This window comes from Phyllopteryx taeniolatus, chromosome 7 (assembly GCF_024500385.1).
Source record: "Phyllopteryx taeniolatus isolate TA_2022b chromosome 7, UOR_Ptae_1.2, whole genome shotgun sequence".
In the NCBI taxonomy this organism is placed as follows: domain Eukaryota; kingdom Metazoa; phylum Chordata; class Actinopteri; order Syngnathiformes; family Syngnathidae; genus Phyllopteryx; species Phyllopteryx taeniolatus.
Genome location: NC_084508.1, coordinates 31,228,277 through 31,252,030, shown reverse-complemented (window position 1 = coordinate 31,252,030; position 23,754 = coordinate 31,228,277). Strand labels below are relative to the sequence as shown.

At 42.3% G+C, this 23,754-nt stretch overlaps 1 protein-coding gene across 4 annotated transcripts in view; it reads left to right on the top strand.

The window, feature by feature from the left end:
• The first annotated feature begins 3,514 nt into the window (after positions 1-3,514).
• The window catches only part of exoc2 (exocyst complex component 2), a 130,993-nt gene continuing 110,753 nt past the window's right edge, over positions 3,515-23,754 (top strand). The window contains exons 1-2 of one of the 4 annotated variants that reach the window (XM_061778377.1): positions 3,557-3,583; positions 4,747-4,966. The gene's annotated coding sequence lies outside the window, so the exon portion shown is untranslated. Of the gene's footprint in view, positions 3,695-4,746; positions 4,967-23,754 lie in introns of all 4 variants that reach the window. The other 3 variants (XM_061778379.1, XM_061778378.1, XM_061778380.1) reach the window with 3 other exon arrangements.

Below are 23,754 nucleotides of genomic sequence, written 5' to 3'. Positions count from 1 at the left end.
GGGCGCCCCAGTGCTGATGCTGCGTGTGGATGAGGTGGCCTCCCCCAGCCTGACCTGCTGTGTCCTGCCCGTCAGAAAGCTGTAAATCCACTGGCAGATGGCAGGTGAGACGCTGAGCTGGAGAAGCTTGGATGAAAGGAGTTCAGGGATGATGGTGTTGAACGCTGAGCTGAAGTCCACGAACAGGATCCTCGCGTAGGTCCCTGCACTGTCGAGGTGTTCTAGGATGAAGTGCAGTCCCATGTTGACTGCATCATCCGCAGATCTGTTCGCTTGGTAGGCAAACTGCAGGGGGTCCAGCAGGGGACCTGTGACACTCTTGAGGTGGTCCAGCACAAGACGTTCAAAGGACTTCATGACCACAGATGTCAAAGCGACAGGCCTGTAGTCATTCAGACCCGAGATTGCAGGTTTCTTGGGGACTGGGATGATGGTGGAGCGTTTGAAGCAGGATGGAACTTCGCACATTTCCAGTGATCTGTTGAAGATCTGAGTGAAGACTGGCGCGAGCTGGTCCGCGCAGACTTTGAGGCAGGATGGAGACACGTGGTCCGGGCCTGCCGCTTTGTTAATCTTTTGTTGTTTGAAGATGCGTCTCACATCCTGTTCATGGATGGTTAACGCAGAGGTCAGAGGTGTGATTGTGGTCGCGGGTGCGGCCGGGTTGGTGTGTGGTGTGAAACTGTCCTTTTCAAATCTGCAGTAGAAGGTATTCAAGTCGTTGGCTAGTGTGCTATTGTTCTCAGCTTGGGGGGATCGTCGCTTGTAATTAGTCAGTGACTGGAATGCATGCCAGACTGATTTAGAGTCGTTTGCGCTAAACTGTTTTTCCAACTTTGCTGTATAGATCCTCTTTGCAATGTTAATTTCTTTGGTCAGCTGGTTTCTAGCTCGATTATACAGGGCCCTGTCCCCGCTCTGATATGCGTCCTCCTTAGCTTGGCGAAGCTGCTTAAGTTTAGCAGTGAACCACGGCTTATTGTTGTTGAATATGCGAAATGATTTTGTTGGAACACAGACCTCTTCACAGAAACTGATATAGGATGTGACAGTGTCCGTATATTCATCCAGGCTGCCAGCTGAATTTTCAAAGACACTCCAGTCTGTGCAGTCTAAGCAGCTTTGAAGTTCCATCTTGGCTTCATTTGTCCACTTTTATATTCTTACAATAGATGAGGAAGGATGGCAGTATGGCGAGACCAGGCGAGAGACTTGCCAGCATTATTTATCAGCCTTATGTGTCACAGGTAGGGAAAGACTATAACTTGCTAAGGAAATTACAATTAGGGTAGGGTATTGTCTGTGAGCCAAGAACGATGTGGCCTCACAATGCACTCTCATCAAAACAAGGAAAGGTAGTTTCTATAAAAGTTTGGAAATGTAGTTTTTATTAATTAATTTTATTACCATTATTATTAATTCATTCATTCACTTTTAAACAAAAAGTTTGCATTTGTTTGCAATAAGATTGTTGGCATTATGTTTTCCTCTGTGTTCTGTTTTGGCAAGGGGCATTAAATTATCGGACCACTTATGCTTAGTACTCTATTGTGTTGTACCGCAACAAGAGTTTGGTCGTTCGGTTATTTAGTTAATTATTTGGCCACTACGCAGAGTAACAACTATATACAAAAGGGTCAGTGGCTGGGTTTTTGTTACGAGTGATGGAGTCACCTATGACTAACATGCGAGAGAAACCCAGTAGGCCGTGGAGGAATGGCACGAGCTCAAGGAGTGATTCTTTTATGCGTCAGAACAGGCTTCCTGCGGTTAGATAGCTGCTTTGGCTTAATACTAACAGGACTAGTAGGTAGGCTATAAGCTACGCTATCAGGTGTACCCGCCAGATCTAAAGTTACCAAACTATTCTGATGTAGTTGGCGGACATGTCCCTCTAGGTGGGAAATCCTCTCAGGGAATAGCGTGCATTTGGTCACGAGTTCATACTCACGTGTATTTGGCCGGAGCTTTGGAGGCAAAGATGGTGGGATAGCCGGGCAACAGAAGCGCCACATTGTCTCCGATCAGTGGTGCAGCTGAAGTTACTACTCTTCATATTTTATATCGATATAGAGTTCCATATGATTCTTACACTGTGTTACAAATGGCTTTATTCTGTGAAATCCTTTGGAAACACGTTTCCAGTAGATGTCACTCCCTTGTTACTCTCTCTCCTTTCTGTCCTGATTTCTAAAGTTTGTTCTGGGTGGAGGAGTGGATATTATTATTATTATTATCCATCCAACCATTTTCTGTACTGCTTACACTCACTGGGGTTACGGGCGTGCTGGAGCCTATCGCAGCTATCTTTGAGCGAGAGGCGGGGTACACCCTGAGCTGGTCGACAGCCAATCGCAAGGCACATATAAACAAACAACCATTCACACTCACATTCACACCTCTGGGCAATTTAGAGTCTTCAATCAACCTTCCATGCATGTTTTTGGGATGTGGGAGGAAACCGGAGTATCTGGAGAAAACTCACACAGGCACGGGGAGAACATGCAAACTCCACACAGGCGGTGCCAGCATTTGAACCCCGGTCTTCAGAACTGTGAGGCAGATGTGCTAACCAGTTCCCCACCGTGCCTATTATTATTATTATTATTGTTATTATCCACTGATGACAACTATAAGTGAATGAGCTCAGCTCCTGTTTCATGGTGTGAATTCATACATGAATTTCACTCTATAAGAGGTTATAGATCTTTATATAAACAGCCAGGAGCTTCACAATACAGGGTTGACTAAAAACAGTGTGAGGAAAAGAACGAAGGATGGACAAAAGAAAGTTTTTCAAGAAAACAAGTCTTCATCACTGCTAGCAATGACAATTAGTTACCTCCAGCCCTCAGCTAGCAGGACCGATGCCAAAAAAGCTTATTGGTGGATCATCCCCTCTTATTTAAGAATTTTTTGGGGGGTATTTTATTTTTCAAGCAACCAAATCCTTTAGGGGGGTTTAAGAACATTTTGGGCTGAAGCCACTGACGACAACTATAAGTGAATACGCTGAAGCCCCCCAAAAATAGGGCTACGACGCCACTGCCTCTAACTGAGTTTGCCAGTGTGGTTATTGAGTTAATTATTTGGCCACTACGGAGAGGAGCAGTTGAATGCAAGATGGTGATAATTGACTCATAAAAGGTGGTTTACTCTTAAATAGTTTGTCCACCCTACATATGAAATCATTGAATGTAATCATGACTTTACTACTGAGTTATCAAAGGTTAGTGATACGTTCGGATTTACGTGAACATTCGGGTTACGTTGTACGAACGGAACTGTCCGTTGTGATCCAGGAGTTTAAGAAAGTAAAATGAATGTAAAAAGTGAACGTGACTTCGGTTTTAATTTCCCAAAATATGCCCCTAAATCATTGTCAGTTTTTTTTCCACATTTTTGTTTGTCCTCGTCACCACTTTACCTGTACACAAGTAGAAACTGTACGTTACGCCTCGTTATTGTTAATATTATTATTATTAATGTAAGTTTATTCTGAAATCCCTGCCGAGGAACGGATATCCGGAAGTGAGCCCAGGCTACAGGAAATGGTAGCAACAGCTCCGCATAGGTACACACAGTAAGTGACTTATCTCTTATATAATATTAAATTACAATGTTATTATTCGAATGTTGCATGACAGATCGTAATTTACGTCGTCTTCATGGTCAAACGGAACACAAATAATAGGTAATTACATGTTTTCCTTGTTGAAACGAATTAAATCGCTACCAGTAAGTAGCCTTCAAAAATGTCAACAATGCAGATGCCCCTCTTTTCTGAAACCATGGATCACCAATTTTTCGTGTTCATGTTACTAGTTCTAGGGTAGATGGAGTGAAGTCATTCGCTTTTTAACGGAAATGAATTCTCTTTCATATTATTAATGATTATTTTCCACATCCTTGCTTTTATTAAACCATCATATAACATAGAACATATAAAAACAACAACAACAAAAACTATTGTCAACGTGTAAGTGCATAGTTTAGCCGATTTCAAGATGACCATTCTTGTAAATCAATATGTGAAGGATGTATTTTCCGCGGCGATGTTATGCTCTATACTTTTTAAAATTAATTTTATTGGCATCACGTCATTGATGTGTAGTTTAACTGAGCGATACAGTTTTTCAAATTAATAAAAGAATATCCTATTGATAAATTATCATTGATAATCATTTCAATTATTGCAATATATTTTCAACATCAAATTAATATAATATAATTAATACGGTGATGAGTTAGTTTTCATGGTTCTAGACCTGATCCACATGCAGTGCTTTATTTGAGATAACCTTTGTTCAGTGTAAAATAAAATATTTGGTTGCATCATGATATTAACATAACAGTTATGACATCAGTGCTAACTGAGTGAATAGAGCTTGATGGGATCAAGTCTCAAGCAAGTAGCAAGTAGTGATGCACCGAACATTTAGGCCTCCGAAATGTTTCGGCCGAAAATAGCCCAAAAGTAAATTTTGGGCTACTGGAATAACATGTCACATTCAGTGGGTCAAAAAATAGTATTTAGTCAGCCACCAATTGTATAAATTCTACCACTTAAAAAGATGAGAGAGGCCCGTAATTTTCATCATAGGTATACCTCACCTAGGAGAGACAAAATGAGAAAAAAAATCCAGAAAATCACGTTGTCTGATTTTTAAATAATTTATTAGCTAATTATGGTGGAAAATAAGTATTTGGTTACCAATAAACAAGCAAGATTTCTGTCTCTCACAGAACTGTAACTTCTTCTTTAAGAGGCTCCTCTGTCTTCCACTCGTTACCTGTATTAATGGAACCCGTTTGAACTCCTTATCAGTATAAATGAGACAACTGTCCACAACCTCAAACAGTCACACTTCAAACTCCACTATGGCTAAGACCAAAGATCTGTCAAAGGACACCAGAAACAAAATTGAAGACCTCCACCAGGCTGGGAAGACTGAATCTGCAATAGGTAAGCAACTTGGTGCGAAGAAATCAATGTGGGAGCACTTATTAGAAAATGGAAGCCATACAAGACCACTAATAATCTCCCTCGATCTGGGTCAAAATGATCACAAGAGCGGTGAGCAAAAATCCCAGAACCACATGGGAGAACTAGTGAATGACTTACAGAGAGCTGGGACCAAAGTAACAAAGGCTACCATCAGTAACACACTACGCCGCCAGGAACTCAAATCCTGTAGTGCCAGATGTGTCCCCCGCTGCTTAAGCCAGTACATGTATGTGTATATATATATATATATATATCTATATATATATATATATATATATAATAGAAAAAAATATATTAAATAAAATATATTAAAGAAAATATATATTATATATATATATAATAGAATTTTTTTTTTTAAATAAAATATATATTATATTATATATATAATAGAAAAAAAATATTAAATAAAATATATATTATATTATATATATATATATATATATATATATAAAATAGGAAAAAAATATTAAATAAAATATATATTATATTATATATATATATATATATATATATATATATATATATATATATATATATATATATATATATATTTATTTATTTATTAGGCGGCACTGTGGCCGACTGGTTAGAGCGTCAGCCTCACAGTTCTGAGGACCCGGGTTCAATTCCCGGCCCCGCCTGTGTGGAGTTTGCATGTTCTCCCCGTGCCTGCGTGGGTTTTCTCCGGGCACTCCGGTTTCCTCCCACATCCCAAAAACATGCATTAATTGGAGACTCTAAATTGTCCGTAGGTGTGACTGTGAGTGCGAATGGTTGTTTGTTTGTATGTGCCCTGCGACTGGCTGGCAACCACTTCAGGGTGTACCCTGCCTCCTGCCCGATGACAGCTGAGATAGGCACAGCACGCCCGCGACCCTAGTGAGGAGAAGCGGCTCAGAAAATGGATGGATGGATAAATTAATTAATTAATAAAGTATTCCTCCGATTTTACTTTTTCCATTTCACAGCCCTGATGGATAAATAATTACTGCTGGAATTATTGCACTTTATTTTGATGATAATTTGTTTTCTAATACAATCCTCTTTAAAGGAATCTGGTCTTTTAACATTGGACATATCTTCATATGTCTATGCAATAAACAGGGTTGGAAGGGTAAGATAGATAGATTTTGTTAGCTAACCTTTGCACGTGAGTGTATTTGTTTATAATGAGTGAAATGAAAACGAGAGACAAACTAAGCAGGCAATCTTTGCAGTTAGTGAGTAGCACCCCACAACACAAACACACACGCAAGCAACCTCTTAATTTTGAGACGATCTCACGTGACGTCACTCAGGGAAACTACTTTTGGTTTTATTCTAGTGACAAATGTAGCAGCATTGATAATGATAATGTTGTGTGTAAAATAAAATAAAAAAGGAGGAGTCTACATGCTTACCAGACTTTACAAGGTAGGTGCGGGCTAGCTAGCTTGCTCACCATGAGTCGAGATTAATTAACGGCTCACACTTGTCATTTAAAATGAATAAGTAGCAACCGGGCCAGCACCAATATAGTTACGTGGTGGCCACTGGCCAGACACAACAGCGTACTCGCGCTCATTTCTCTTTGCAGCACCTCTCAAGCTCCATCAGGTTGGATGGGGAGCGTCGGAGCACAACTATTTCAGATTTCTCCAGAGATTTTCGATCGGATTCAAGTCTGGGCTCTGGCTGGGCCACTCAAGGACATTCACAGAGTTGTCTTGAAGCCACGTCTTTATTGTCTTGGCTGTATCTTAGGGTTGTTGTCCTTTTGGAAGGTAAACCTCATCTGAGGTCCTTGGCACTCTGGAGCACGTTTTCATCCAGGATGTCTCTGTACATTGCTGCATTCATCTTTCCCTTAATCCTGACTAGTCCCCCACTTTCTACCGCTGAAGAACATCACCACAGCATGAGGCTGCCACCAACATGCTTCACTGTAGAGAGGGTATTGTTCAGGTGATGAGCGGTGCCTGGTTTCCTCCAAACATGACGACTGGCATTCACGCCAAAGAATTTAGTCTTTGTCTCATCGGGCCAGATAATTTTCTTTCTCATGGTCTTGAGTCTTTTTCAGGTGCCTTTTGGCATACTCCAGGCGGCCTGGCCATGTGCCTTTTACTCAGGAGTGGCTTCCGTCTGGCCACTCTACCATACAGGCCTGGTTGGTGGATTGCTGCAGAGATGATTGTCCTTCTGGAAGGCTCTCCTCTCTCCAGAGAGGACCGCTGGAGCTCTGACAGAGTGACCATCTGGTTCTTGGTCACCTCCCTGATTTAAGCCCTTCTCCCCCGATTGCTCAGTTTAGACGGGCGGCCAGCTCCAGGAAGAGTCCTGGTGGTTTTGTGAAGTTTTAGCTCAATATTAAGCTTGTAATGCGACTGTTTCTAGTTTCTTTCCAGTATGGTAATTTATATTTTGTTTTTTTGTGTCTGTCATCAGCTCTTATATTGGTTGCAAGACTAAAATAAATGCTAAAAACCAACAGTGCAAAAGTGCAACCCAGCGTTCAATTTGTTAGCTGCTTCAATGTTGGCATTGATGTATTATATTGTTTCACTCACCCAATTGACTTCACTGAAGTTCCGGACAGTGTAGGCTGAGGCTTGTAACGGCAGGGAGCACGTCAGACTTCTACACATAGTGAAAGTCTCCTTTGCACAATATAATCTTAATCTGAGGTGCACAAACACATCTTCGTGCAGGTTGTCCTTTGTTGGGTTTCGCAGATTCTTCATTGGTTTTTGCCACTTTCTTCTTCGGTAATCATCATTAATATTGAAATTTTGGCGAGGTCAGTATTCTTTACTGGACAGGGAGAGAGTCTAAAAATGGTATGTCAGAAAATTGTAACATATTTAAAAAGCAGGAAAAATGTGGCCGGACATACAGTACGCACCTTTTGATTGCCAAAACTGAACTGAAGTAGAATACTTGAGTTCAGCCTCGGTTCGACTGAGTTTGCCTTGTACCATGCCACTGTACTTATCCAGCAACGGCCAGCCCAGATTAGCAAATAATGACAGCATGGTGGATCACTTGCTTGTGCTTTGATTAAGAAGGCAGCCAGCCAGCTAGCTTTCCCGCTAGCTGCACTACCCTTCAAACCTTCCTTGCGGTTATATGCTTCATTTTGACTACTGTGGGCTGCCCAGGCATAGAAAGACTCCCCAGCCTGCAGGCTTCTCTTTACCGATCAATTGAGAGGCTCGTGGCTGCTCTGCTCCCCGCATGTGAAAGACAGTGAGCCAGTTCGCCCGGCCCACAGCAAGCGGCGCCACCTCCCCCATCGGAGGAAAAACTCAAGTAAATTAGCTACCGCTCAGCTGCGGTGAGAGTGAAATGTCAGATAATCATACAATTGCAAACTGTATGGTAGACGTTTTTACAGCGTGTTTACACCTGTATCTGGCGCACTCACTCACGTCACGTGAGATTTTTATAATTTTTTTTAAACACACACATAGATTGGCGAGTCTTATAAAAAAAATAAAATAAATCATACGCCGAATGGTTGCCAGTCTGGGACCTGGTAACCATAATAATACGGTGGGAGGTGGGTTGTCACGTTTCTCTTGGCTGGACTCCTGGGGCCTGCACCCTCTCCCACTCCCGGTTGTCGGGTCGCGGAGGAGTGGGCCCCCACCTTCCCCATTTCGGTTCCGTGCGGTTCTCTGTTCCGTTTCTTTCAGGGGGCTGGGTTGGGGAGGATTGCGTGGGTTGGATGGGGGGTTTCCGGGTTGTGGGCTTCCATTTTCTTGGCGGCCCGCGGCTTTGACGGGTGGGCATTTGGCTCGGGGTTCTTTATGGCCAGTATCGGTGTGGGACCTGTGGGCTGGGGAGTTGTGTTTGTGGGGGTGGCCCGGTTGACTTGGTACTCATTGGTTGGTGTTTTGGCTGGGGGTTGGATGTAGCATTGTTGAGGTGGTTATTTGGGGCAGTTTCATCGTGTCGGGTGGTTTGTATGCGCGGGTTTTGGCTTGGCTTCCTGTTTTGGGCTTGTGGCTTTTTGTTTTGGGGGGTGCGCGCATGGGCTCGGCATTTTGGCGCGGGAGGTGGCTTCGCACAGGCGCCTGTGATTTTTTAAAAATTGTATTTATTTATTTATTTTTAATGTATTTATTTTATTTTATTTTATTATGGTCATCTATGGATGGAGCTGGGTGCTGTGGGGCGCTACGTCTTTTCCCGGTTTTCACCGTTGAGGGGCGGGGTTGGAATTTGGAGTGTTGTGGGACTTTGTTTGTGTGGGCTTTGTCCCGGTTCATTGTGGTGTAGGGTTGCTGCGGTGGGGTTTTGGTTCGGTGTTGAGTTTTTCTCTTTCTGTCATCGGAGCATGCGTTGGTTTGGGGACTAGAGTGGGCGCTGGGGACTGTTGGTGCGGGGGTGTGGCCGGCCGTTTGCCCTGTAGGCTGTGTTGGCATGGATGTGTTGTGTGGTTTCGCTAGCCCGGTTGGCTGGGAGTTGGCTTCGCTGGGGCTCCGTGCGGTGTGGGCTGGGGAATCGGGGCGCATTGGGGGCTTCGCGTTGTGGGGGGCCTCCTTTGCGCGGTATGGTTTTGTTCCGGGTGTTGTGCTGGGGCGAGTGGTCATTGATTTTGGCAGGGTTGGGGCGCGGGTTTGTTTTCCTCTGCCGCCGTCAGGCGCGTCTTCTTGCGCGCTCTTTTTCGTTGGTTGTCGCGGGTTCTTTGTTCGTTCTCGGGCTGTGGGCGTTGGGGCTGGAGGCCGGGGTTTGGTCGGTTCCGGGTGGCCGGGGAGTCGGTTCCAGTTGCGGTCGATTCTCGATGCCCAGCCCTACTCATGACGGGTGCTTAGCTATCACCATATTTTTTTTTTTGGGTGGTGGCTGGCTCCTGCGCTGGGCCCAGTTGGTGTCTGGGTTCCCCACGCTGTCCGGGGGGCTAGGGGCGGCGGTGGACTCGGTGGGTGAAGGGTCTGTGGTCCGTTGCCCTTGCCCCTCCCCCTTGGGACTGGTCGGGGCGCTTCGGTCGGGCTTGGGACCTCCCTGGGTCCTGGTTGGTCGGTGGCGTCCCCTCGGTTGGGTCCCCAGGTGGACAGGTTCGCTGGCTCACCCTCCCTCAATGGGCCGGCACAGCAACACCGTACACCAATTGACTAATATGCATGTCATTTTGTGTTCATTTACTAAAACGTTCGACAGAAACTATAGACTTTAATTACTTGTGCTCTGATCACTAATAACAACACAGGTTACAATATCATATCAACTCACAGGTTCTTAGAGGTCTTTAGACACTAAAAAAAGAATCTCACCGTGCCACTCGCCAGTAACACTGCCTTGCTCATTTTCCAACATCCTGTCCTGTCCTTCTCTGTCCTCTCTTATCTGGTTCTCTTGGTTAGTTATTGCATGTCTTCACCGGGCGTCTTCCCCCCAAATCTACAAATAATGTTACTTATGTTCAAATATTAAGACTGTCTCACTATTGTTCTGCTGTGGTTTTAACCCCTAGTCCCCCTGTCCACTCTGTGCCTCTGTCTGTCCCCCCCCCCTAAAACCCTTTTCTGTCCAGCTGCATTTTCAATACGCATCAGAATAATACAAAATTAAAAAATAAACAGACGGAGTATTTAAAATTTCCTTGTTGCGAAGCAAAACTGTTCCAGCACAAAGGCATACAGATCCACCATTCTGCAAGGCCATGCAGCTGAGCAGGACAGGTTATTTAAAAATTTTTTTTAAAAAATGATACGCACTACGCTGGAGTACTTCGCCATGAATAAATAGTTGACTTTCCCTCGAAGCCCCCCAAAAATGTCAGGTTCTCGAGTGTGTGCATGTGTGTGTGCGCATGTGTGTGTGTGTTGGGGGAGGGGTGCGAACATGTCCCATATCCTGCCTCCCTCCCATGGCTCTAATTGAAAAATTTGGGTGGCCCTGCTTGCTTGTGTTGGAGATATGTAGTGGGTTGTTTTTTTTGGAGGAGTTTTCTTGGCACTATTGCTCAGTGTCAGGCTACATCTTGTTTGCAAAGCGGCACTTTTCTCTCACCTCTGACTGCTCTTGGCAGTCATCCTCACCTGGTAGTTCCTTCACTTCTGACAGGATTGCTTGACCACTGGTTTTCATTGCATGGTTTCTTGACCCAGTCAGACATTTACGGAATGAGAGAGGTTTTCAAGCACTGGGAAACGGGTCACAGAAGATCCCAAATAAGGCTTGTGTCTAAAAGAGCCAGCATGATATTGTAGTTTTAGGGGCTATTTACATGAGATCGCTTGCAGCTAAAAATGGGAAACTACTACTGTTTGTAGTAGTAATACTACTACTACTGCTAGTACTGTACTATTACTGTTGTTGTTTTGGCTGTTTGTTAACAAAACAACTGTGTTTTGGAGCCTGACAATTCAAGGACTGTATTTGAAAATGGTTCTCAAAAGTGTGCGTTTTGAGACACATTTGAAAATGGAGCATGTGCATGAGCGTTTAGTTTTTAGAAAGGCACGTGCTTGCACTTCATTACCAGCACATCAGTGGCGGTGTTGTCAAGTGTTCCGGATTGGCCGTATTTTGTTACAGGCAGTTGCCGTGTGTTCCACTGTTCCGGGGAAGTCGAAAATGATCTGGAGCAGATGAGACAACGTGCCCAGTAGGTTAACTTAGGGTTTGCCAGTTACCGCGGCAACTAAGCTGACATAAGATTTGGATTCTATCAACTAGACTTTACACTGATTTTAAGGCCGATAATTAACATTTTATGCTGATCGGCTTTAATGTCTTTCGCCGATTGATCGGCTCCGCAAAAGACATTTACTCCACGTCGCCATCGTGCACAGTATATTTGAATCCAAAAGCTAGTTCATTCTTAGCCTTGTCGTGTGTTTTTTGGCGTAGTCTTGTAAATATCTGACAGCCAAGGAAGCATGTCGGCGGTGTGGAACAGACAACACGTAATGCCCGGATCAGACTACAAGACAAATTTGCTCTTTCAAGATTACACTAATTCAGACTACTGCAATAAAATCTTGTATTCCGATACCACCGCATCCCGTTTTTTTACGATCATTGGGCTTTATCTTTTCAACTCAAATGCGACCAGATACACTCGTTACTGTGGCAACAACAACAAGAGTGGATCTCGCAGACTATATTATGAGGGCAAAATGGGGAAAAATGTGTGTTGGTGGTCACCGGTGCTCAGGAAAGGAGAGGACGTTCGTTTAAGTCTTGCTTGAGGTATGTTCACGTACTTTTAATACGATATGGCTCTCAAGCAGGCAACAAAAACGTTATGTATCCTAGCAAGCGAGTGGTACTACGAACGGTTGGACGTAAACATGCCGCCGTACTGTCGAATCATGCTCTAAGGTTTCGTTGTGGGTGAAGTCATTTAATTAAAAATAAAGTAATTTAATTACAGTAACTCCATTATTTAAACAGCAGCTCCCCCTCTCTCCACGCCATGCAGTTTGGTTTCAGATCCAAGCATTCCACTGAAAGGGCTACATGCCTCTTCATTGAGAAAATAAAATCTTCTCTCGACAAGGGTGGAGTTGTAGGGGCGGTGTTCTTGGACCTCAGGAAAGCTTTCGATACAGTAAATCACTCTGTTCTTCTTACCAAGCTCTCAAAATTTAACTTCTCTCGCAAAGCTGTGAGCTGGATTGAATCATATCTGCATGACCGAACACAATCTGCATCCGTTAACAACTGCAGATCAGAGTCTCTTAGGCTAACCTCTGGAGTCCCTCAGGGATCAATATTAGGCCCCCTTTTATTTAGTCTTTATATCAACGATTTGCCCACTGTTTGTTCTGAAGCAGAGTGCGTAATGTATGCAGACGACACTGTTTTCTTTGTTCATGGTCGCTCCAAAGATACTGCTGCTGCTAAACTCACTAATACAATGTCCTGTGTCACAACTTGGTTGCAGGAGTGCTGTCTACAGCTAAACGTTTCAAAAACTGTAGGCATGTATTTCACTAAAACAAATAGAGTATCACCTGACCCCGACATACTTGTTAATGGAGAAAAAATGCAAATTGTCAGCCAATACAAATATCTTGGGTTAATAATAGATTCACAGCTTTCCTTTAAAGCCCATATTGACAAATTGTGTAAAAATATCAAATTAAACCTCGCAAATTTTCATGCAATTCGAAATGAAATGTCAACTGAAACCGCAAAAATTTACTTTACTATTCAATGATTCTTAGTCACTTTAACTATTGCATAACTAGTTGGTCCCAAGCTGGTCAGAATGCAAAAAAAACATTGGAAGTTTTGTACAAACAAGTAATTAAAGTGATGGATAAAAAGCCAAGGCACTATCACCACTGTGCAATTTAAAAAAAATACAGTCTTTTAAACTGGGACAGTCTTCACATATTTGCAGATTTAAATTTGATTTATAAAGTACTGCAGGATTTGGCTCCAGCTCCTCTGGCTGAGTTCATCAGCCAAAGAAACAGCTCTGAGCGTGTCACTCGAGGCTCTGTCAGAGGTGACTGTCTCATTCCTCTGCGCAGGAGCACTTTCAGTAAGTCACCTTGGTCAGTGAGGAGCGCTGGTGAGTGGAACTCAGTACCTGAGGAGGTTAAACTGCTTACAACATACAAGGCCTTCACAAAAAAACTGAAAATGTGGCTAGTTAACACCTATAGCTGCCAACACTAAAAGACAAGTATGTTATGATGTTTTTTTTTTGTTATGATCAAATGATTTGTGGTTTTATTCTCTCTTAATAGTGTAGTAAGTCTTTGATTATGTATCCTGTATTATATTGTCTTGTAGATGTATTTTACTGCTTTTTTACATCATGGCCAGGGGACTACAGATGAAAACTAGCCTTCTGGCTAATTCTGGCTTTTTTAACCATGTGAACTTCATGTGTTTTATGAAATTGCATTGTCCCCTTTCAAATAAACTGATTAATAATAAGTTAGCACCCATTATTTCTGTCATGTAATGTCGGTTTGACCTGACTGATTAGAATACACGATCTAACTAGAGCAGTGATTTCCAACCTTTATGGAGCCAAGGAACATATTTTACAATTGAAAAATCCCACGGCACACCAACAAACAAAAATGTTGCAAAACGTGGATACATTAATTACTGTATTTGCTTCCTGCCATCTAATAGAAGACCATTCTTTTGTTCTGTCTGTCACTATGCCTCACTGGCATAAATAGAAGAACAAAGATATTATTTATTGTAAATATAATGTTTTGAGCAATTAAGTACACAAGTATATACAGTAAATGAACAGGTCATTCAAATAGACACATTCCTCCATCTTGTGATCGGTTACCGTTTTTTTAAACTCGCTGATCGGTGATCGGCCCCAAAAATCCTGATCGTGTAAAGCCTCCGTGTAAAACAAACTTCCAGCCCGTCTGACTACTATGCGGGCAGCTCCGCAGCTGCCTATCTAGTGTGGCTAACACACTCCTTATCCTCGCCTCCATGGCCTCGAATAAGCTAGAATTCTGAAAAGTATCGTTATCTCGAAATGAGGAAGGGGAGTAATTAATAGGAAAAGACCTCTAAGCCATGCTAAACCAACACTAAACTGTTGTTAAATGTAGTCACCAAACACACAAGTGATTGGTGCAAGAGTACAATTTTCACTGAAGTCTCGCTGGAACTGTGTTCGTTACAGCGTAGAGTAACCAACTATAAACAGCAAATTAATAAGTGTGTATGTCTCGGGAGAAAATATAAGACACAGCCACACACAGGACAGTCTGAAAACCTGAAATGAATTGATAAGTTATTGCATAAGCCAGCATGGAGCAGGGGGCTCTAAGCTTGAAAGTATATTAATATATAGTATATTAAATATTTCTAATATCAGCAATGTTATTTATTTGTTTGCACAATAGTTAAATTTAAGTAAAATTTTTATCTCCCCCCCCCGCGAGATGTTTATGAGTAGCGTTTATATAATACAATTTACATATGCTCCAATACAAATGAATACATACTGTTCATAGTACACATTTACATCACTAGACATACAAAAGTACATATATTCACCTTAATGAGCGTCTACATATTCATATTCATATGTATTCAAACACTCACACTTATGTACGCACTTGCACGCACACACACACACACACACACACACACATTTAAATGAAAACACAATACAATTATTTGCAAACCCTTTTCAACCTAAACTCAATTGAATACACTAATGTACACTGAATCTGAAGGTGATTTTCTGTCCACAGTGAAATTATGTGCAGAGTAAGTTATCTGTATTTATTGGTGAATGAGTCTCATTGAGTTTAAAACTTGGGACAACACACCCGCAAAACTGCGCCTCAGGTGTAACAGTTTTTACCTACCTTTTAGATGCTGTATTAAAGACGCAAAATCATTCTTCCCAATTCGTTCCATATTTGATCAATTACATTCCATGTGCTAAATTAATATACTGTACAGTTTGCATATACTCCTCCTAGAATGCACGAAATAAACTACATGGCAATTTTGCCAGTTTGGCAGACAATCCTGAGTGCGCCCGGTTAGTAGATCAGATGTCATCATCTGTTTGTCAGCTGTCATCATTTGTTTATATTAGTTATGCAATTTTGCGCCATTTTTGCAAATGCAAATCTTTAGTAAATCAGGCCCTTATTAGTCCGTTACTTAGGTTTCAAAGATTTTTTTTTTTTAGATACAAGCCATCATTCAGGTGATTTTTTTACTTTGACTTGCAAACGTACAATGGTGGCAGTTAAACTCACTTCACAATAAACACCAGTTTGGCAAATAGTGAACAATTCATCAAAAACGAGGCTTCAGGCTATTTACTGTTATGTATGCTCGCAGTTGACGTTTACTGTCAAACTAAACATAACACAAACATAATTACACGGCATGTATTTTAAACAACTACATAGCTCTGCCTGATGAGAGTTTGTTTAGCTTAAGTTAACATATATGGAAAACGGCATTGACATGCTTACGGTTAGAATCGATCGTTGCGGTTTTAGATACCTTTAAGCAAACGGATATTTTACCACAAACGGCGCAGTGCATTTAGACAGATCATATAACAAGACTTGCATGCATATATTCTTTTTCCGTGATGAAAAATGACATATATTACTGTATTTTACTGCGCCACGCACAGTGCTATTAATAGGAGAAGATTCTTATTCGTTTGTGTCTACATGACTGCTTTATACTGTTCTGCCTCCCGCTGACGAAGGCGGGCACAGCACATATCATTAGAGCGCAGCATTAAATCATGATGCCCAACGTGTTTGATTCTTAACATTCATCCAACATTCAATTATGTTATAACGCTGTTCTTATAAAGTACAATTTTATGGAGTGCTATATTTCCAGGGCGGCACTGTGGCCGACTGGTTAGCACATCTGCCTCACAGTTCAAATCCCCGCCCCACCAGTGTGGAGTTGGCATGGTCTCACCCTGCCTGCGTGGGTTTTTTCCGGGTACTCCGGTTTCCGCCCACATCCCAAAAACATGCGTGGTTGGTTGATTGAAGACTCTAAATTGCCCGTAGGTGTGAATGGTTGTTTGTTTATATGTGCCCTGCGATTGGCTGGCGACTAGTTCAGGGTGTGCCCCGCCTCTCGCCCGGAGATAGCTGGGATAGGTTCCAGCACGCACGTGACTCTAGTGAGGATAACCGTTACAGAAAATGGATGAATGGATGGATTTCCCATATTTTGGCTATTTAGATGTCCATAGAGTGACTTTCTAACATTGCCTTAGTATAAAAGTTAATTTCATTTAAAAAAACACCTCAGCTCATACTAGTGTTCAGAAAAGGCCCCTCTGACAGCTACATCTATTTGACCCCATTTTGTATCGACCGCCTCCTTTCCTCTGAGTGGTTCCCTCCATGTTATTATTATATATTACTTGTGCACTCACTGTCCTAGTCTTGCCATATCTTTTGTTGACCAATACTGGCCACTCATGCCAGAGTAGCATCTGCTCCATTTGCACACTGATTGAGGAGTATCTGCAACATTTGCACAATCAACATTGTCCCAGATTATCGCGCTACTCGTCACTTTAATCTGCATACGCTCCTTGAAGTCTCGGCGCCCTTTGCACAATGGTCATTGCACCGGACTATTGCAATATTAGTCATTCGAACTGCTCTAAGTGCTAGAGGACTCTGCATCTTTTGCACAATTGTCAAAAAAAAAAATAATAATAATGTACCGGCATTACCAGATAACTATTAACCCTTTATTGCTCAGTGACTCTTTTTTGTCAAAGTCTTTATGTCTCAAAAGTGCAATTGACATTATTTCTCACAGCGAGCTAACTGCCTTCTTAGTTAATGCACAAGCTGCTATTTATTTTATTTTTTTGTCCTGTTCGGCTGTTGCTGTAGTGAACACTTATTTCCAGAAGAGGCACGAACATAGGGTGACCTACAAGAGTGGGGGTAGAAGCACGCAGGTGGATTACATCTTGTGCAGACGATGTAATCTGAAGGAGGTTACCGACTGTAAAGTAGTGGTAGGGGAGAGTGGGGTATAGAGGAATAAAGTTGATTAGCCACACAATGAAGTTATGGGAAAGAGTAATGGAGGCTAGACTTAGGACAGAAGTGAGTATTTGTGAGCAACAGTATGGTTTCATGCCGAGAAAGAGTACCACAGATGCATTATTTGCCTTGAGGATGTTGATGGAAAGTACAGTTAAGGTCAGAACGAGCTAAATTGTGTCTTTGTAAATCTAGAGAAAGCCTATGACAGAGTACCCAGAGAGGAACTGTGGTACTGCATGCGGAAGTGTGGAGTGGCAGAGAAGTATGTCAGATTAATACAGGACATGTACGAGGGCAGCAGAACAGCGGTGAGGTGTGTTGTAGGTGTAACAGACGAATTTAAAGTGGAGGTGGGACTGCATCAGGGATCAGCCCTGAGCCCCTTCCTGTTTGCGGTGGTGACGGATAGGCTGACAGATGAGGTTAGACTGGAATCCCCGTGGACCATGATGTTTGCAGATGACATTGTGAAATGCAGTGAAAGCGGGGAGCATTAGAGACAGTGGCACTGAAGAGACAACAGGAAGCAGAGCTGGAGGTGGCGGAAATTAAGATGTTGAGTTTCGCTCTCGGATTGACCAGGTTGGATAAAATTAGAAATGAGCACATCAGAGGGTCAGCCAAGGTTCGATGTTTTGGAGACAAAGGTAGAGAGAGCAGACTTCGATGGTTTGGACACGTCCAGAGGAGAAATAGTGAGTATATTGGTAGAAGGATGATGAGGATGGAGCTGCCAGGCAAGAGAGCTAGAGGAAGACCAAAGAGAAGGTTGATGGATGTCGTGAGGGAAGACATGAGGGCAGTTGGTGTTTGAGAGGAGGATGCAGGAGATAGGCTTACATGGAACGCGCTGTGGCGACCCCTAAAGGGACAAGCCGAAAGGAAAAGAAGTCCTGTTCGGCTGTTAGGTCAAGTAGAATGGAGGGGACAAGCCGAAAGGAAAATAAGTCCTGTTCGGCTGTTAGGTCAAGTAGAATGGAGGATCTGTATCCCTTTTATGCCGGAACAATTTTATGGTGTCACAGTGAAGTTTTTAAGCTTCCGCTGTGGTTTCTTATTATTAGCATTAGGGAGAGAGAAACGAAGACAAAAGACAAAGCACTAATTTTAAACAGGATGAGAAAAGTAAGTCATTACATTATCTACAATGAAACATTAAATATGAGATTTGCATGGGGGTGTAGTGCTACACCCTGTGTGGGAAGGACAGGACAAGGACAGGAGAAGAAGCATGCAGGACAAGGGTCGTGAACCCGGCTGTACAACTGAAGTGTGGTGGGATTGACTAAGTAAATTATAAAAGTCTATCGGACGAGAGTATGAGTGAGGTGATACACAAGCAATTGGCAAAGACATGAATTATTTGTCGCAATAAGTGAGTGGCCCCACACTCAGTGAAAGAGTCCCTGGGCTGTGTGCCTGCGGACACATGCAAGTGAATTGACACCGTTTTACATGCACAAAGACTGACAAAAGTGTCCTGTAATTGCTGTGCCTGCACCGTGGAGGTTGAGGACCCCACCCAATCAATTGAGGGGCGGAATCGGGCACAGGGGTCTACCCGATAGCAGCCCGGTGGACGAGACACGTCCCATACCGAGGGGCCCAGGGCGGTCCGCCGGCCCCACCGAGGCGTCTCGACAACTGGCCACCCGGTGGGGGCTGTAGGGACCCAATGTAATCCACCCTGCCAACCCCCGCCCCACACACACACACACACCGCCCCACACGCCACGACCCCCCCCCCCCCCCCCCCCCCCCCCCCCCCTCCACCCACAGGATAACCCCCAACCTGCAGGGCCCGCGATACAGCCAGTTCCCGCCCAGCCCGAGGGCACGAGCGTGTCCCTTGTTTGTTGGAAAGGAGGGCGGATAGGGGGACCCAACAACGGAACAATAAGGGGAGGGAACCAAAGGATCAGCCGTGGGTCATGAGAGGGGAGCCCCAACTCCAAGCAGTCATAGTCGAGTTAACTTTATCGAAAGCTTTCTCTGAGTCAAGTGACATGACGATTACGTTTAGATTTTTACGCTGTGACATGCTTATTCAATTTAACAGATGTCTGACATTATTTGTGGAACTTCTACCTTTAATGAAGCCTATCTGGTCATAGTTGATTATCAGGGTTATTCGAAGATGCATATAAGCTGCTGTAGTAATTGTAAAAAAATTCATTTATTTCTTGCGGTGACTGTGTACAGTTGCCGTTTGAATCTTGAATGGCTTTAATTAATGACTTTTCTTTATTGCGCTGAAGTTCACAAGGAATTTTCCTGATTTATTACTGTACTCAAAGTTAGTGTATCTTAACTGTTGTTGTAAAAAAGGATGACGCGCTGTGGCGACCCCTAAAGGGACAAGCCGAAAGGAAAAGAAGAACTGTTGTTGTAGAAAATCTGTTCTTTTTGATAACATATTTAATTGGTGTTTTGCCTTTTGAAGTTGGTTTCTAAGTGTATCTGTTGGTTTAATTGCATATTCTTCTGTGAGGTGTTTAATTTTTTTCCTCAATTCCATTTTCCAATTTTTTTTTTCTTTTTTTTTTTTTTTTTTTTTTTTATATACAAAGAGTATATGATTCGACCTCCCAATACAGCCATTGCCTTTGATTGAATGCCATTGACATTCACACACAAAAGTTAAGTGTGACATATAATGGGTGCGTATATCATAATTTTAAATAGATTTGGTACTATGCATTCTTTGTTGTTGTTTTTGACAGTTTTGGGGAGATTTTTTGGTATTGTTGACAAATGTTATTTAGACAGGGTGATACAGATGCTATATTTAAGTACTGCAAAGCCAGGGTACATAGAAGGGTAACGAACAAACTGAACATTGAAAACAAACAGTGACAAGGGGATAATATGGTGTCTGGTGGTTGGTTGTAGTGCGCAAGAAGAGTTTTGAGCGACTTGTGTGTTTAGTGTGTGTGGAAACAAGCAGAGCAGGAAAGCAGACAGATAGGAGTGAGGATTCACGCTGGTGGCATGCGTGATTCCGTTTGTTTTTGTTTGTCTAAGCAAAAGTGGAAAGAATGAAACAAAATACAGTACACTTTTGACAATTCATAACGACAACAGATAAAAAGAAGTATTTATCGAGAACAGTCAGGGCGTGACGTTGGCATCACGAAACAGTTGGCCGTCGACATATAGCTTGTCGACAACTAGCCATGCTCGTTTGCCTTTGTCGCGGTAATTCTTAATCAACGGGTACAAGATTTTATGCCTCTCGTTGATTTGCTTGGGGAACTGATCGTTCATTCCAAAATAAGTCCCTTTGAGCTCCCGACCTTTTGATTTTACAAACAGTTCTTTCTGAAAGTGTTCAGCAAGCAACGCATCTTGGGGATGAAAAAAAAAAAGGCAAAAGCCAAATGGTTGCAAACTCTGGACATCACCCATCCATATAGCCGGGACTGTGAAAAAGTTAGAGTAAGCATGTCATTAACAGTATTTATTAAAGTAATTGAATTGCAATAAAGTAATTTAATTACAGTATGTTAGCACCCATTAGTTCTGTTATGTTGATGTTGTAACGTTGATTTGACCTAAACCTATGTCAGTGGCCAATCCTTGAATGCCCCCTAGAGCTCATTTATGTTTTAACTTTTGTCTAAAATGCTAGAGAATACGTTTGAAGATACTCAAGTATACAGTACAGGAGTATATACAATAAATGAGCAAGTCATGTAAACAGACACGTTACTCCATCTTGTGATCGGATCGGTGATCGGCTATCGTTTTTTTAAAACTTGCTGAGCGGTGATTGCCCTGGAAAATCATTTCGAATGAAGAATGCAGCAGTCTGGTGAAGTCAATGGGTCCCAGGCTTGATGCAGTTTTTGCAAGTAAGGGTTATCCATCCATCAATCCATTTTCTGAGCCGCTTTTCCTCACGAGGGTCGCGGGCGTGCTGGAGCCGATCCCAGCTGTCATTAGGCAGGAGGCGGGGTACACCCTGAACTGGTTGCCAGCCAATCGCAGGGCACATACAAACAAACAACCATTCGCACTCACATGCACACCTACGGGCAATTTAGAGTCTCCAATTCATGCATGTTTTTGGGATGTGGGAGGAAACCAGAGTGCCTGGAGAAAACCCACGCAGGCACGGGGAGAACATGCAAACTCCACAAAGGCGGGGCCGGGGATTGAACCCGGGTCCTCAGAACTGTGAGGCTGACGCTCTAACCAGTCATCCATCCATCCATTTTCTGAGCCGCTTATCTTCACAAGGGTCGTGGGAGTGCTGGAGCCAATCTCCGCTATCAACGGGCAGGAAGCGGGGTACACCCTAAACTGGTTGCCAGCCAATCGCAGAAATGTTATTCACTTTAAGTTAATTTAATGTCTAATACTTTTGTTCACTTGAAAAGTGGGTGGCTTCAAACAAAATGTGCTCTGTTATTTAACACATCTAGATGTAAATACCATGAAATAAATGCTGGAATTATGAACCTTTTTTCTCATATTCATCTTTTGACCTGAAACCCAAATGTCTTCAGTATACAACAAAAACAAAGGAATTGACCCTGCGGTTCCAATACCTTTGGAGGGGACTGTATATGGTGAGACTTAGTTAAAGGCAGCAAGTGCGACCGGTGCGCACACTGAAAAAAATGGTCAAATGCGACCATTTTGGTCAGTCTCATACCCTGTAATTAGCTCTTTCTGCATACAGTTATTGAAAATAGTTTTGTATAAAATATATGAATAATACCTTTTCATCAGATTTAAAACAAAAGTGCTATATTATCTGAATATTTAACTTTTAATTTTATCAACAATTATGCATGCCTATTATCTAATCAATCAATTGAAGAAAAACTCAGATTACATTTAGATAATGAAAATATAAAATATGACTTGTCATTGACGAATTTCGAGTCATATTATTGGTGAGAGTACTTCTTAATGGAATTTCAGGCTGAATGGTTCTCACGCTTCAAACTTGTTTATGTGTAAAGTGCAGTAGCTGAAGTGGTGGGTAATGAAGGTTCAAATCTCTCTTATTTCGCCATGTCACTGGGCAGAGCCGTCTGTCTCCAGTCTATTAAGCCGCAAAAACAAATTTCTACATTTTCTGGTCCCTATTACATATATGTTTGTTTTTTTAGGATTTTCATTTGGGAAATGTGGGAGTTCATTTAGTCAGGCCAAGAGCTGAAAAGTTCTGGAGGCTTCCAAACAAATAAACATGTACTCTTGGAGATAACAGACCTTGAGGGCAGATATCACATCAGGATGGTAGGATAGTGAGCCAGAGTTACGCGTGAGCACTTCGTTTTCTTTCTTTGTCACGAAAGACTCCATAAATGGTGGAAACAGTTACTTGCAGAATACAAGCTTTGCAACAGTTTTTTCCCTGTACTTTTCCCCCCCCAGCATTAACTTTAATCAACTTCCACAGAAATGGTATACAAATCACTTTTTTCAAAACATATGTAAACGTGATATTCAATGAACGTAACTTTAAACTTTCAACACTTAAACATTATAAAAATCTCCATCCTCTTCCCTCTGTAAGGAAGGTTGCGAAAGTTACCCTCTTTTCAAATCAGGAAATCAAACAGATATGAATAATTATCGCCCAATCGCTATTATTTGTTTCACTGCCAAGATTTTTGAGAAACTTATTTTTATCTAGTTATCTCAGTATATTCGTCAATACAATATTATGTCTCCATTTCAATCTGGCTTGAGACCCTATTTCTCCACGACAACAGCTCTTCTTAAATTTAATAATGATGTGTTCTCCTCATTTGATAAAGGCCAACTCACCGGTATTATCTTCATGATCTCTCAAAACCTTGTGATATGTTTGATCACTGTCTTCTCCTTGAGAAATTATTTGCTATTGATCTAAATCGTCATGCTTTGCTTTGCTTCAATCCATATCTCCATAATAAACGTCAGTGTGTTGTTTTTCAAAGTTGTCTTTCAGATTATTTTATTGTTGAAAAGGCTGTCCCATAAGGCTCCACTTTGTGCCCCCTCCTTTTTTCTCTTTTTTTTCACAACCTTCCAGACTCATTGTCTAATTCTCTTGTCCATCTTTATGGTGACTACACAGTTCTATACACTTCCCATTCTAGCACATCTATAATAGCCAAAAGGCTCTACAGTCTGACTTCATCTCTATTCAAAAATGGTTTCAAGACAATAGACTGGTGTTAAACAAAGTCCTGCAGCATGTTTTTTGGCACTCGAATCACACGATCTCATCCTTTTAGTCTCTCCATC